General features: G+C 40.9%; 1 protein-coding gene across 53 annotated transcripts in view; it reads right to left on the bottom strand.

The window, feature by feature from the left end:
* Window positions 1-15456, bottom strand: part of Rbfox1 (RNA binding protein, fox-1 homolog (C. elegans) 1) — a 1527688-nt gene that overhangs the window by 66167 nt on the left and 1446065 nt on the right. The gene's annotated exons all lie outside the window — the stretch shown is intronic.

Here is a 15456-nt window from a genome sequence, read left to right as displayed (position 1 = left end):
TTCTAAGGCGGTTAGAGGTCTGATTAGGATGTGTTTGTAAGAACTGGCAAGAATTTGAACTTGGAGGGAGATATGGTCTTGAAAGGAGAGGGGCAGGGGTGAGACAGAGCACCATGCAGGCTTGGCTCTCGAGGCAGGGAGCTGTGGTCTTGAAAGGAGAGGGGCAGGGGTGAGACAGAGCGCCATGCAGGCTTGACTCTCAAGGCAGAACTATTGATCTAAGTCTTCACTTAAGCTGGACTTTAAAAGGACACTGAGATGTGTCATTTTTCTCCACCTTGACGGGGCTGCTGCCTCTGAGGAGTTTGGACAGATTCCTTCCTTTGGTTTAGTCTGTAAAGACTGGCATGTTTCCATGAGACAGATTTTTGCCCTTGTGTCATCTCTTATATCTTGTCCCTTTATGATGACACCACTATTTTCTACCAGTGTTGTGTTCCTCTTCCCAACCTTTTTTTCTTCGTATAACCTCTTTGACTGACACATGTCCTTTCACAGCTCTCTACTGGACTATCCTGAGATCTATATGCTGGGGACTACTGTGTCTCCAACATAGACAGAATGGTCTGGCACGAGGAGGTCATCCAAATGTCTTGGTCATACTGTCAGATAATCAGAATTCTGCAGCAGTCCAGTTACAGAGAAAACCGGGTGGCTGGGTAACTTGAACTTGGAAGTCTTGTTAAGACGTTGCCTTGCTTGCTTCCTGGGATTAGAGTGCTGAAAGATTCTGGATCTCACTTGTCAAAACCCTAGGCAGTGATCACTGGAGTAATGCTAGCTCAGATGTGATCACAGTTGGCAGAATTCTAGCCTTGGAGACTCCATTATCAGATGGAAGGGATTCAACTGCATGATAGCAGCTAGTGTTTATTAACACTTGCTAACTGCCAGATGCACACATTAACCCATTAGCTCTTTGAAAAGCCACATGAATCTGGAGTATTTCTATTGTTGCTTTCTTTGGGGCAATTGAAGTTCAGAGCAACTCGGCAGCCTCCAAAGTTGAGACTCTGTGTCTTATCTTTCATCTTATCCTGAAACATCCCCACTCCAGTTTCTGCTGTGCTCTTTGTTTCCGTGAAGCGAGCCCAGTGTGGCTTCCCTCCTGTTGCTTGCACAAGTTGCAACATTCTCTTCTGTGTTTCTACAACATCGGAGGGAGCCAGCATCAATCCATCACAAACTGGGTGAATCTGCAGAGAACTTCATTGACAAACTCCCTTGCTATACTCCGTATTGGGGGGGATACTCTGAGGAGGGACTATGCCATCACTGTCCTTATGTATTTCTGTTCTGATATTTCAAAACACTCCTGCATCTTCATTGCTCTTCCAGTAATTGGGGCTCAGTTCACAGAGTTAGCCATAGATTTATGTTGCTAAAAATCCAAGGGAAATCTATTTTCCTTGCCTATGGGAGTTTATCTACACACCTGGAGATAATCCAGGTTGTCATAAGTAACCATCAACATTTAGAGATATGTAAATAGCAACTAGAGTTATGCTACAGTGGTGTTGGTAGAGGTCTCTGTTGTACACACAAAGCTAGTTACTATAAGTTCTCAGTAATTCTATCCCCTTACAATACTTGAATCTGGAAGATTGGAATACAAAACATATTTCAGAATTTGGCAGATGGCTTACTGGTAAAGTAGGTACCCCGCAAGCAATGAAGACCTGAGTTCAAGCCCCCAAACCCTCATCAGTAGCCATATGGTGACACAAGTCTTTAATTCCAATGCTTTGTGGGGCAGGGGGAGGTAGCAGTGTAGAGACAGACAGATCCCCATTGCTTATCTCATTGCCAAGCCAGACTAACAAAATCAATGCACTCGAGGCTAAGTGAGAGACTGTCTCAAAAAGTAATACAGAGACACCCGGGTCCACCTCTATCCCCCACAGGAATACACAGATGGGTGCACACATACCCACATCCATTGAAACCTCATTTCTAAAGTCAGAACTATTTGGATACAAAACTAATTTGCTAATACTGTTTTCTCATATTGTTCTCATATTGTTCACCATAGCTTGGTTTGAAACAAATCTCCTGCTTGTACCTAAATGAGTGATCACTGGAAGAAAACCATACAGAAAACTAGGCACAGTGAACACAGGGGGATTTGTTCTGGATGGCAGGGTTGCTGTTCCCTAAGCACAAAGATTCCCTCACTAACAACAGCAGTTCTGAAAGACAATAAAACCCACACTTGTTACCCATGCATAGGAATCTTTGCAGATCATTCATCTGTGTGGGACTGAGCAAGAAGCAGCTTTGGGCTCAATAGCCACTCCACCATTACTACTTCCTGTGGAATCCAGCTGTTTCTCTCCCATGTTACAAATGCCAGGGTTAATGCAGCAGATGCACAGAGGGCGCTTCAGGGTTGCTGGGTGTACAGTGCCACACCTTCTGTGGGAGAGGTCCTTGTGATCCCTTTACTCACAGGTATGGACAGACTCCCCCCCCCCCCAGGCAAGATTTCTGTAACATTTCATTCAACAAAATGGAAATGAATCTCCATCTTGGAGTGTTTAATTTGGCAGCACTGCAGCCGACATTTGCAAAAGTGCTTTCTGTTGTTGGAGGGAGCATAGAAGTTGGAATCTATTTTAATTTAGATAGAGTCACTTGCCATAATCTCTAGTTTGTCAAAATCAGCACCAATGTCAACTTTTTTCCCCTACAAAACCTTGAGGGGAGTGGAGAAACCAAATACTCTCTATAAATAATGACTTATCAAATATATATATAAAAGTTTCAATTGTTAAATCCTTCATGATCTACCTAACAGCTGGCTGGAACAGTGAGCTCGGTAGATTGCCTCTTCAGGTAGGAAACAGGACAAGTGAGATAAATTAGCTGCCTTATGCTGGGCTGGATTACCCATGGTTCTCTGGGGTTACTACAAGCTCTTGAGTGTGAGGTCCTTAGAGGGGTGCTGGCAGTGACTCACAAGACATGTATGACATGCAAATACATTTGTTCATTTCACATCCAGCTATTACTGTGAGGATAGCTGTTCTGTCTGTCAGTGTTCGGTGTTGAGGCCATCTGGCGTTCAGCATCAGTATTTAGCTAAATAACAAAACAAAATAAAAAACAAAACAAAACAAACAAAAACTGCTCTGAGCATTTGACCAACACCCCCAAACAAACCTGTAGGCCAGGTGCCATCTGCACCTGTTTGTCATGTCCCTGATTTAGAAGCTAGAACCTCAAGGCCCTCTTACAGAAGGAGGACCATTTGGAAACTGCACAGTTGTTCAGTCAGTAATATCAGGCTCTGTGGTAAACTTTCAAAGATCCTGCAGAAGATAAAGAGAAGGAGGGTCCAGCCTATTGCTTGAATAGCTACCTGCTACAACTCAAGAAGTCTGGAAAGACCTCCATAGCCATCTCTTTTAATGCTCTCATATAAGTAAGTACACAAACTAATCTACATAGCAAAGACAGTTGGCCAAATCACAGCTACAACCCAAGCAGAACACACTGCACTGCAACTCAGATACTTTCTCTATGTTGTGGAGAAATGCTGGGAGAACTTTGTGAAGCCATTGGTGGGATCTAGGATCTGTTAGTAGAAAGTAGGACTCTGTTAGGTAGAAGTGATTGCTTTATGGGGTAGGGGCAAAATATAAGAGCATGTAGAGGCTAGCTAACCCTTGGATGTCATTACATAGGTGTTTTGTATTTTTGAGACTGAGTCTTTCACTGGCTTGGGACTATCCAATGCCACCACTAAACTGGGTATCCAGCAAGATTCTGTCTTCACATCCCCAAAGCTGAGATGACAGTATGCGTCAATATGCAATGCTTTTCTTTACGTGTGCTTTGAGGACTGAACTCAGGTCCTTGTGCTTGCACAACAAACACTACACCATTGAGCTATCTTCCCAGTTCTTTCTTGTTTTCACATAGGAAGAGATTAGGAGTCAAAGGCTGCATGCCATGCAAACAACCCTCCTCCCCAAGGTGATGGATGGGTGCAGCCAGGATATTTGGTTCTAAGGCTGCATCTCCTTGCCAAGGCATTCAAGTTCTGTGGTAGCCATAGTTTGGCTTGTGATGGCTCTTATCCCAAACTGATAACATGATTTAAGGAAACTTGCATTAGCACTAAAGCAATGCTTACATTCTTGGGCAGATATGAACTCTTTCAGATTCTTTTTCTTTCCACAAGAAGCAAACTCACCCTCCTTTCTGGAATCTTTGTATTGAGTGGGGAAGTTTGCTTTTGATGAGAAGGAAGGAACGCTCTGGTTGCATTTCTGACTCGGTAATCAGAATGCCCATGCAAAGAGTTCCTGGAATTCCTTTTTCAGTTCTTGATCTACTCAAGGTAGATCATTCTCTCATGCTTAGTCCTTAGCTGCTTTTCTGCAGGTCTGCCAACCTAGGGTGTTGGGGTTAGCTGTTGACCTGGATCAGTGTTCAAATCTGAATCTACTAGGATTACATCACCCACTCTGTGGAATCCACCACGTGCATTAGCCTTCAGGGACCAAGGCTGCTTATATTTTCTCCTCCGGACCTTGCCTACTCAGAGATCTGAATGGAGAATACGCCTTACAACCTCTCACTATTTTTAAAATCCATACTAGTTTCAAGAAGCAAAGGAAGTGCCGACTGACCAGCATTTAAAAAATAAACTTCTCAACATAAGCCTCTCAAACTACGACAGATTTCTCTCTTGACCCTGCTGGGGCTGGAGAGTGGGCGGGCATTTTCAAGGTGCCAATCAGAGGAGCAGCTCTGGTGCTTGATCCTCTTAAGCAAACGTGAGCATTAAAAAAAAAAAAAAAAAAAAAAAAAAAAAAGCCTCCTCTCAATGCTATCTCAGGCCTTGCTCTTTCCAGGGAATTCCCCCAGCACGTCTGCCTCCCCGCTTTTCAGAAACATCTCATCTTGGCCTTGTTCTCTGGCTCTGTGTGTGCTAGAATCCCAGGGCAGCATAGTTTATTGTTTTAATATCTGTCTGACACAAAGCAAGCACAGCCTCCAGTGGCTCCTTATCTGTCATATGTATTTCTGTGAAAGAAATATCAAGACAAATAAGATGTTTGGGGGCACACCACGGGATGTGAGCTTTTGCAAGTGGCAGCCTTTTGCAAAAGGCAGACCCCCCCATTTGAAAATGACAAAAGCCACTCTTCTGCATTGAGATTAATAACCAAATGGAGAACACAAGATAATAGTCACTTGGAAAAAAAAAAAAGGCTGCTGGCTGCCAGGTTCTTCCTTTCAAAGAACTGGGAGCTGTAGCTGACCATGGTGGCACATGCCCACCATGCTAGCTCTCGGGAAGGCAAAAGCATGAGGATGAAGAGTTTGAAGCCAGCCTATGCTATACATTGAGGGGCCATGTCCAAAAGTTAGGGAAGCAGAAGCAATAGTCAGATAGTGATCGTATTTTAATTTTCCAGGGAAATAAAATGACCTGCAGCCGCCATGAGGCAATGTACTTTGGCTCTGACTCAGTCAGTGTAAGCCTGTCTCAGATGCCAATGAAGGCATGATGGCAAAAGGGATCAGAAATGCAAGTGAACTTGTTTTGTTTAAATATTTATTTTAATATTTTAAAATTTTGTATAAGTGGGCAGACATGTGCACATAGGCTATCTGCTGAGGCCAGAGGCCTCCAGTCCACTTGGAGTTATAGTTATGGGCAGTTGTGAGCCTCCTGATGTGGGCGCTTAGGAATTGAACTTGAGTTGTCTACAAAAGCAATACACACTCTTAACCATGGAGCCATCTCTTCCCTCCATGAATCTGTTCTTAAAATGTGGCATCTAGAGATAATATCTAAATGATTGTTGGGACCAGTTAAACCACACTAAGAATTAGCTCATCATGAATCAGAGCCAAGTATGTTCCTTGAATAAATGAACACACAATTAAATGTATTGTACTCTATAGAAATGGCTTGTGCCAGAAAGAGAGAGAGAGAGAGAAGAGAGAGAGAGAGAGGCAGATAGATAGACAGAGGAGACAGAGAGAGAGAGAGAGAGATAACATCATTACTGATTACTTACACAGTAATAAAGAAGAAGATAAAGATAATCAGGGAGGGTTGAATAAAGACAGTACTTCACGGATGTATAGATAATCCTAGAGCTAAGTACCAATAATCCTTCTGTCTTTGGCCCCTTCCCCCAGGACTGGGGTTACAGGTACATGTGCTGAAGTTTTGAACTCAGGTCCTCATGCCTCGTCAGCAAGTACTCTTACCCACTGAGCCATTCCTCCAGCCCATGATTGTTTTGAAATGTGGTACAATTATACAAGATGCTAGAGTTACCCCAAGATGATTATCAAAAGAATTTTTGCCCCTCCTCAGGTAACAGCTACATGACATGCCTTGCCTTGGTAAATAAGAATGAAAGAAATGAAGAGATTAGTGATGGAGAGCCCTTGAGGCAAATCTGGATGCAGATTATTCTTATAAATGAAATTGTATTGAGGTTCAGCCATTCACTTCTGTACAGGTGTAGTCTCTGGTGATCTGTAAGGCAAGCATGTCAACACTTCTCCCAAATCATGGCATAGGTGTGAGAAAGCAGGATCTTGGTCCAATTAGAGATGCTAGACAATTTCTCTAGTGTTCCAGAGAACAATTCCTGCTCTGATATTTTTAGGAGCCCAACATGAAGTTGTTTGCATCCTCTGAGGATCAAGTGTTAAAAGGTATTTAGGAGGAAAGACTATGGGGGTCAAAATATGAGAGAAAAACCCAGATAGATCTGCAAGAGTTTCCTTCATCCATTTGAGCCTAAATTTTCTGGTGAGATGAGTGTTATGTTAATTGTAGTGTATTTCTAAGGATTGCAGGAGAAGGATCATCAAAATGTTTCAGCAATGACCTGAGATGTAATGAGTAAATAGTCATTTCTTCTCATTGCTTCAGGAAGTTAGGAGGGACCTCAAAATTAAGTAACCAGTGGTTTTAAAATCAGTATTCTGAAAAAGTAATCTAAGGTGAACAAATAAAATGCACACGGAAACATGCTATGCTGAGGTGTTACACCTGACTCAGTCGGCAAAATAAAAGAACTAACATCTCTTCTTGCCTCAGTGGCAAATTTCAATATTTATTCCTCCTGGATCTTTCCCATGAATCTTTGAATTTAACAGTATTCAATTAGAGCACCGGCTTCTCACCCACCCTCCTTCTAGGTGCTCTTTCCGTTCTGCCTGATATCTGCATGCCTCACTTGCTCATCTTGCTCCTGGCATTAGTTCCATTACACAGCACCTCCAAAAATATTATAAAAAGCCATCTTAGAGGCAACCAGGAAGCTGCCCAGCATCAGCAACAGGAGAGAGAGAAAGCCCAGCTCTCCAAACAAATGTGTCAGGAGCACAGTGACCCTCATATGCTCTCCCTCTGACCTGAGCAGAGTTTGCTGACAGTATCTGTGTTGGGGAGAAGGAAGAGGTAGCTCTGAGTTAATCTTGGCCTTCACTTTAATTACAGAAACCAACAGCAGCACCTTCTGTGGCCTGCGTGTGTAGGATGTGCAGCTTTGATTTATGCCTCTTTCTGCCAGATAATTTATTGTTTTAGGGGTATTCACAGTCACTTCCATAAAACTTGAGCTCCATATATCAATTAAAAGTGTGCCATGAACACTTGCCCTTGAGATTCATAGAAGTGAGTAGAGCAGGCAATGATTCTGCAGTTTGGTAATATTGAAGTTTCTGAATATTTGCTTCTAATCTCTTGGTTTCTATGGAGTAAGACTACAGACAAAAATTGCCTCCTTAAAGTTTGGCTTTACTGTTTTCCTCACATGATTGCAATGTTCAGCTATGGCTTTGTTCAAATTATGAAAGCATGCAAGTGTACTGGCGACAGATGAACCAGCACAGATATTTCTACAGGAGCGTGCACTTGCATCTCTCTCCAGATGCGGTAGTTCTCTGTCCAGGTGCTTGATTCCAACTGGGATGCTCCCTTCTACTCCAGATCCAAGTGCTGATGTCCTAGCATTCACTGGGATATTAGGATACAGGGCTTCAGAGAAGAGCTTAGGTTTCGATGAGGAGATCCTCGGAAGAATGTAGGTTAGAGAAAGACTTGTGTGCTCACTACTGCCTGCTCTCTTTACCAGGTAAGGATGCATGAAGGTAGAAATTGAAAGCTAGGACAAGAGCCATCGTCAGGACCCAACCGTGCTGGCACCTTGATCTCAGATGTCACCTTCCCGAGTAACGAGGAAATAGATGTCTGTTGCTTAGGCAGCCCAGTCTATGACAAACTAATGGGCTCCTCATGAGAATTTGAAAAACATGCCATGGAATTTAAATCTGACAGTATAAGAAAAGACAGATAAATCTGCCTGTACAATTAAAATTGTATAATGGCATGCAAGTCACATATAAGGAAAGATACACTTCAATAGCAAACAATGCTCATCACAAACAGCAATAATAAACACTAAACCAAACTGGAATTTATAAGAGGTTAAGTACAATTTGCAATTGAATGTGTGAAAGATGGTGTTTACAGTGAGGAAGAAACTCATGCCAAAAAGAACAAAGAGAGCTGTATTCTTTCACCTGTATAATCTGCAACATCGACAAGACCCCAAACAGTCATTACAGAGGGGCTTGCTTAGCTGGGTGCAGAATCCTATCACTGGCCTACAGATGAGGACTCTGAAGCATGAATATGTAAGGCTGCTATTACAAATATGCCTACCACAACCTTGGTGCGGGATGTGGAAGGAGGTGTGTTGCTTTGTCTGGATCTGAGTGATGACCCTCAATGAAACAGCTTGACAATATCAAAGAGGTATCAAGGTGATGATCATGGCAACTTAAATAAACCCAAGCCTGATGATAGAGAATATGTGCATAATGTGTATGTGAGTACCTGCCTCTAAGTGAAAGCACAGGACTAATGCTTTCCTTACCCACTTCAGAGTATAGTCCTCAAATCAAATGGGAGAAAAAGAGAAGAATCCTAGAAGTCCACACAGACTACTCTACAGGCTTATAAAAATATGCTATTCCAATGGTGCATCGTGCTTTTTATGACATGTAACGTTCCAATTAAAAATTTATTCATAAGCTTAAGAGAAAACAACATTGATGACATTGACTGTAATAGACAAAAGAAAGGACCAAAAGCCATCACTCCACTTGCTCACCTAAATGAGGTTTTATCCCTGTGTGGACCAGGTGATTGCCTTCCTGAGAGCATCACTTCCATCTTTAGCACTTAGAGCTATGTGCCTTTTCTCTTTGCGTGAAGCAAAAATGGGGTTAGTTAGTAACATATCAAGAAGAGGTCAAGAGGTCACCAGCCCTGACCACTTCAAAACTTCTCTTACGAAGGACCATATGGCTCACAGCCTGTCTAATAATGGCATTCATAGTAAACAGGTCCCATTTGTAGGAACACACCCTGCCTAAATTCTTGATGTTTTGCTCTGACTTTAATTGAGAGCTGTTTACTAGGACATACGGGAGGCTATGCAGTATCCTATGACACTTTTAAGTCAGCATAAACCATGGGGTCAGAAGGGAAGAGCAAAAGGGCTGTGCTATACTGACCTGCAGTCCTGAGTGACATCTCTCCTTCTTATTGCTGTTGGGTGTCGTCAGTCACATCAGGAAGATTTACTTAGCATTGGAAACATTATGCAAACGTATCTTTAAAAGCAGATGATTTCCCTGGGATTTATTTTCATTACAGGCTCATCCAGCAGGGTTCCTTTAAAAACTATCTCCCCTACTGCATGTAAGGGTGTTATTTACAGATAATTATCTATTGGCTAAGAATATGGACAATTTAATTTGAAAACATTTAAGGCTAATTTAAAAATGGAGAAAACCCCTATTGAGAATTCTGTTTAGATATGTACCCCATTTTTAAAATTGGTTATTTAGTTTATTGATATCTAGTTTCTTGTGTTCTTTATATATTTTGGATATGAGCCCTCGTTCAGATATGTAAGTGGTAAAAATCACTTCTCATCCTATAGGCTGAACCCTTTGTTCAGATGACCATGTTCTTTGCCTTACAGAAGCTTCTAAGTTTTATGAAGTCCCATTTATTAATTGTTCTTTGTGCCTATGCTAATAGTGTTCTCTGTTCAGAAGTCTTTTCCTGTGCCAATGACTTCAAGGCTATTATTCCCCACTTTCTATTCTATCCAGTTCAGTGTGTCTCATTTTATGTCGAGGTCACTGATCTGTTTGGTATTGAGTTTTGTAAAGATAAGTATGGATGCATTATTCTACATGACAACATCAATGATTTGACCAGCACCATCTGCTAAAGATGCTGTCTTTTTTTTTCCTCAGTGTGTATTTTGGGCATTTATATATATGAATCAGGGGTCCATACGTGTATAAATTAATGTCTAGGTCTTCAATTTGATTCCACTGACCAACAAACATGTCTTGCTTTTATTATTGTAGCTTTTTGATAGGACTTGAAATGGAGGAAATGAGTGGGAAACATTTTAATGTCCAACATCCTTAGCCATTGGGCAATCACAAAACAAAACTATTTGAGATTCAATCTTGCATCTATTAGTGTGGCTAAATAGTCAAAACAGGTGGAGGAAGCACACTGGTAAGGAAGTGGAGTAAACAGAAAGTCACACATTGCTGGTGGGCGTGCAAACTCAGAGCCACTGTAGAATTCTGTGGGGGCAGTTCTTGAAGATAATGGGAATTTACTGCTCTATACCATTCTTTAGCATATTATCAAAGGATGCTTCATCCTATCTCAGAGACACTTGCTCAACCATGTCTCTGCTGCACCATTCATAATGGACAGAAATGGAAACAATCTAAATGTCCCTCAACAGAAGAATGAAGAAAGAAAATGTGGTCCATTTAAACAATGAAGTATTACTTAGTCATTTTTTAAATGACATTGTGATAATTGTAGAAAAATGGATGGAACTAGAAAAAAATCATACTGAGCAAGGTATCCCAGACTCAGAAGAACAATATGACATGTATTTGCTTATATGTGGATAATATGTTAAGTCAATGAAAGCCAAGCTACAATCTGAAGAACCACATAGGGTAGGTGTAGAGTAAGGAACTAGAGAGAGCAACTCCTTAACCTAGTTCCCTTAGGAAAGGGAAATGGAATAGATAATTATGGATGGACTAAGGCAGAAACTGAAATGAGAGGATTAAAAGGGAATTGAGGAAAGGTGGTTATGGTAGGAATATACAGAGAGACAGGTAACTAAGGGGCATTTGAGAGTTGTGTGAAAACATAATATGGTAGAAACTTTCTAAATTATATACATATATGAAGGTGATCTAAATTAAATTGAAAAATAATGGGGATACAGAGTCTCAACTGGACATCTTACATTATCAAAGAAGCTCTCACTATAGGGACTGGGTTACATCTAATTGTGTTGCTGGCCCAAGGGGCCTCTTGGAAATTCCCAAACAGCAGAGGCTATTGCCAGGACTATATATAAGTTGTTCTCCACAAACTGACAGCAAGGTCCCACTGTTGACTACAATACCTACAAAATTCACTGAACATGGAAATGTTGACCTAGTGCCTACATAGAGCCTCTACCCTCTGTTCTGTCATATTTGGTATAGGAAGATACTCTGTTTTCTACCAAAGAAGAAATGTAAACACTTAGCTAGCCACAAATGCTTTGATCTACTGTGGAGTTCTGCTTGTAACATATGCTAGAGCAATGTTGGCAAAAATCTTGTGGGCATAACTGGTTTGTCTTAAGACCCACTCGACAAGAGGGAGACCATACCCAACACTGATTAGGTGATCAAGAGCCTGAGACTAGTTAGCTCGAGTCTTTGAGTAAACGAAATCATCTAGTCTTAAAACAATAACAACAAATAGTGATGAAATGACTCCTAACGACATTCTGCGGTACTCATAGATTAGTGCTTTGTTCAGCCATTGTCAGAGAAGCTTTTTGCTTCAGCAGATGGGGACAAATACAGTGACCCACAGCCAGACATTAAGTACAGAGTGAGAGACCTTGGAAGACTTAATCCTAAATGGGATGTCTCCATCAGATCCCTCCCTTTAGAGCTCAGAGAATACCACAAAAGAACACTCAGAAAGAGTGTCAGAGCCAGTGAGGATGGAGGGTACCAAGGAAGTAAAGCCTTCTAAATCAACATGAGCAAACCTTATATAAACTTACAGAGACTAAAATAGCATGCTCATGACCCACACAGGTCTACACCAGGTCTTCAACATTATGTATGTATGTATGTATGTATGTATGTATGTATGTATGTATGTATGCATGCATGTATGTTTCTATGTATGTATGTTAGGGTTTTAATGGGAATCGTCTGAGTGTAAGATTGAGTGGGTCTCTGGATCTTCTGCCTTCTCTCAGGCTTTTTTCTTCTGTTGGTTTGTCTTGTCAAATTTTGATTTCATAGTTTTTGTTGTATCTTATTGTATTTTATATTATGTTTTAATGAATGACAACTAACTGCTAGTATAAATGTTGACAACTGAATCGTCATGTATACCTTCTGAGAGGGGAAAATCAGTTTTCTCCAGTGGAGGGACAACCACTCCAAGGCAAGCCTCATGTTCAGGAGCAGTTGACCAACATATAATAGATTCCACAGGATTGCTTTCTGGTTGTGTGGTTGTATTTGGTTACAGTTTGGTTTTATTTGGTTCAATTCTTTTGTTTTGTTTTTTATTCATGTCATTTTAATTTGTTTTCTTGGTTTTGGAGAAGTTTGTTGTTGTATAGGGTTCTTGCTTGTTTTTTTGTTGTTTTGTTTTAGAACTTAATGTTTGGTAGCTAGGGAGGGGAAGTAGAAGGACTTGGGGAGTAAAAGAATGTGATCAAAGTATATTTAAATTTAAAGTAACAAAAAAAGCATAATAAAAATGGAGCGAGTCCCCAGTTTGATGAATAGTATCAGAAGTCAGTTTACATAAGAACAATCCACAGAGTCTGTTATATACATATTTTTTCAGGATCATAACCTTCAGAAAAAATGGAGAAATTCCTGAAACTTCAAGATTACAAAAGGGAACCCTAAAACATTACTAAGAAGTAAGGGAGCCTCCATTTGAACGAACAGACAGAATTCCTACTGAAAGTCTCTGCATCATTCAGGTCTCATAGACAAGAGAAGATGGAACTATTTGCCCTGTGAGAGTCTGACCTGAGAGAAGAAGACCCTGGATCAGGTGGCTGGATGCTTTAAGAGTAGGAGCTATAGCTTGTTCTAGATAGGCATTTTCACCTGGTAAGAAACAGCAAACTGGGATGTATCTTGCCAAGGCAGCAGCTTTCTGCAAAAAGCTAGACCAAAAAGCAATGGTGCAGAGAGGAAACCTGGGCTGCATGCCCCAGGGTTGTGACCAACCTTCCCTGGCTCTAGTGGAGCTCCTTGCTCTGAAACAAAACTCAGCCAGCTTGCCAATCTGAATATCATTGCCTAAGATAAACATCCAGTCAAGATTCTTGGTGAAAGAAACTAGGTTGTGCCTCCTTTAAAAACTTACAAAAGTGAAATTAGCTATTAATTGCTTCCTTTAAGACTGCTATAGAAAAGGGCATTGATTTTAATATATTTGAAAATAATTGCTATGAACCTGAACATTCAACAACTGGAGCGACAGATTAAAATATAATTAAACAATAGCATATGAGGAGGCCATTAGCATATTTTCTAAAGGTCACATGGCTGATCCTTGACAATAAGAAGTTGAAGATGTATAGGCAAGCTGACTGACATTACTTAAAATAGGAGCTCTCTAAGCTTGTGGAATATATGTGAAGTGGTGATATCACCACATACTCTTAGGACTAACAAAGACCCTTTACATGAAGGTTTAGTCACTTCTTCTGTAAGAGACATTTTGCAATAGTTTAGAATATCAGGCACCTATCAAGAATATACATTGAAGTAATATCAATATAAAATACACATTTTCTGAGACAAGTTATTACTATATAGCTATAGGACTGGCTGGTATAGAACTCAGGATACACCTGCCTTTCTCAGTCCCTAATGCTGGGATCAAATCTATGTACCACCACACTTGGCAATAATACACATTTTACTCAGTTTGGTTTTACAGTCCTTATAGAATGGATAAAGATGGGGTCCAGCCTGTGGCTTTAATTTGCTATCTCCTGACATCATGTCTCCCAACAGAGAGTTTGTGTGATATTTCTATATTTGTTATAAAAAACATGAGCCAAATTTGCTTTAGAATAGCTAGACAAATTCAAATTAGTACTTTCCAAGTTGTGTCTGGTTCACTTCTGTAAATAAGAAGGAAGAATATCATAGAAGTATACAGAGCAATCTGTCTCATCTGTTAACTGACTGCTCTCCCCATGTGGCTACTTAGTGTGATGAATTCAAATAATTATTGTCTCCAAGACCCACCCACACTGTCCTATAGAACACATATGTAGAGAGTTTTTTCTAGAAGTTCTGTGGACCAATAGCAATACTACGCATCAACAGTTCTCCAGAAAATGGAGTAGAAACAGGATGGGCAGGCAAAGTGGAAAGAACCAAATGTTTGCAAATGCCTCTGAACACTGAAGTGCTCCTCTGGCTCCAGATACTTCACTGTCCTTTGGCACTCCGACTCCCTCACCTGCAAAGCAAGCAGTATAGTACCTACCTGGAGCAGGCATGGAGAATGCTAACATCTACGGTGACTCACAAGTGACAATTTGCCTCCATTCAGAAAGAACCACTTCTTGTCAGGGTTTATAACCTCCTCATTTAACCAGCTCACAACTGAGTTTGAATATGAAATAGCTGCTGATCTTCATGTCTTATACAATCAGTGTGTCCCAGGATTGCCACCATTAAAGTTTTGGACTTAGATGACCTCTCTCTAGTGTATCTTGCTCTTGCACTCTGGGGATTGAGGTATCAGATTTTTCCCAGCAATGAGAAATCTCCTTGCTTTCAATTTTATGACTATCAAGAGCTTCCATGTCAACACTACCCTTCTTTCAGAAGCCCATTGGCCATCCCAACGACCTGCAGACATCCTTTCCGGCACTAGCTCTAAAGAGGACACATTTGCCAACTAAGGAAACCTCCCAGCCCTACATTTTAGTCTCTCCATTAGGTAATAAATAAGGACTAAGTCCTGGCTAAGATATGAAAGGAGGAGGCCCAAAGAGCCTAGATTTAGCTTTGGTTGTCCAGTCTGCTCTGGAATCAGGGAGGGCGCTCACCAGGATTTCCACCCAAGCTCTTGTTTAGTCTCCTGACTCTGGCTCTTGGTGGCTATATTTACATTTAGATGTAAGTATATACATATATGCAATTTAACCAGGGTGGTTTTGAATTGCTGTTTTCCAATTAAATTGAAAAAAAAAACAAACCTTAATTTAATACCCCTCACATTGGACTCACAAGCCTTGCTAATGAGCCATAAGCTGGCTGTATTTTCCACAGTGAACTTCATCTACAAAGGAA

Source organism: Mus musculus, chromosome 16 (genome assembly GCF_000001635.26).
Source record: "Mus musculus strain C57BL/6J chromosome 16, GRCm38.p6 C57BL/6J".
In the NCBI taxonomy this organism is placed as follows: Eukaryota; Metazoa; Chordata; class Mammalia; order Rodentia; family Muridae; genus Mus; species Mus musculus.
The sequence above is the reverse complement of the archived record's forward strand: the minus strand, read 5'-3'. Positions and strand labels throughout refer to the sequence as shown.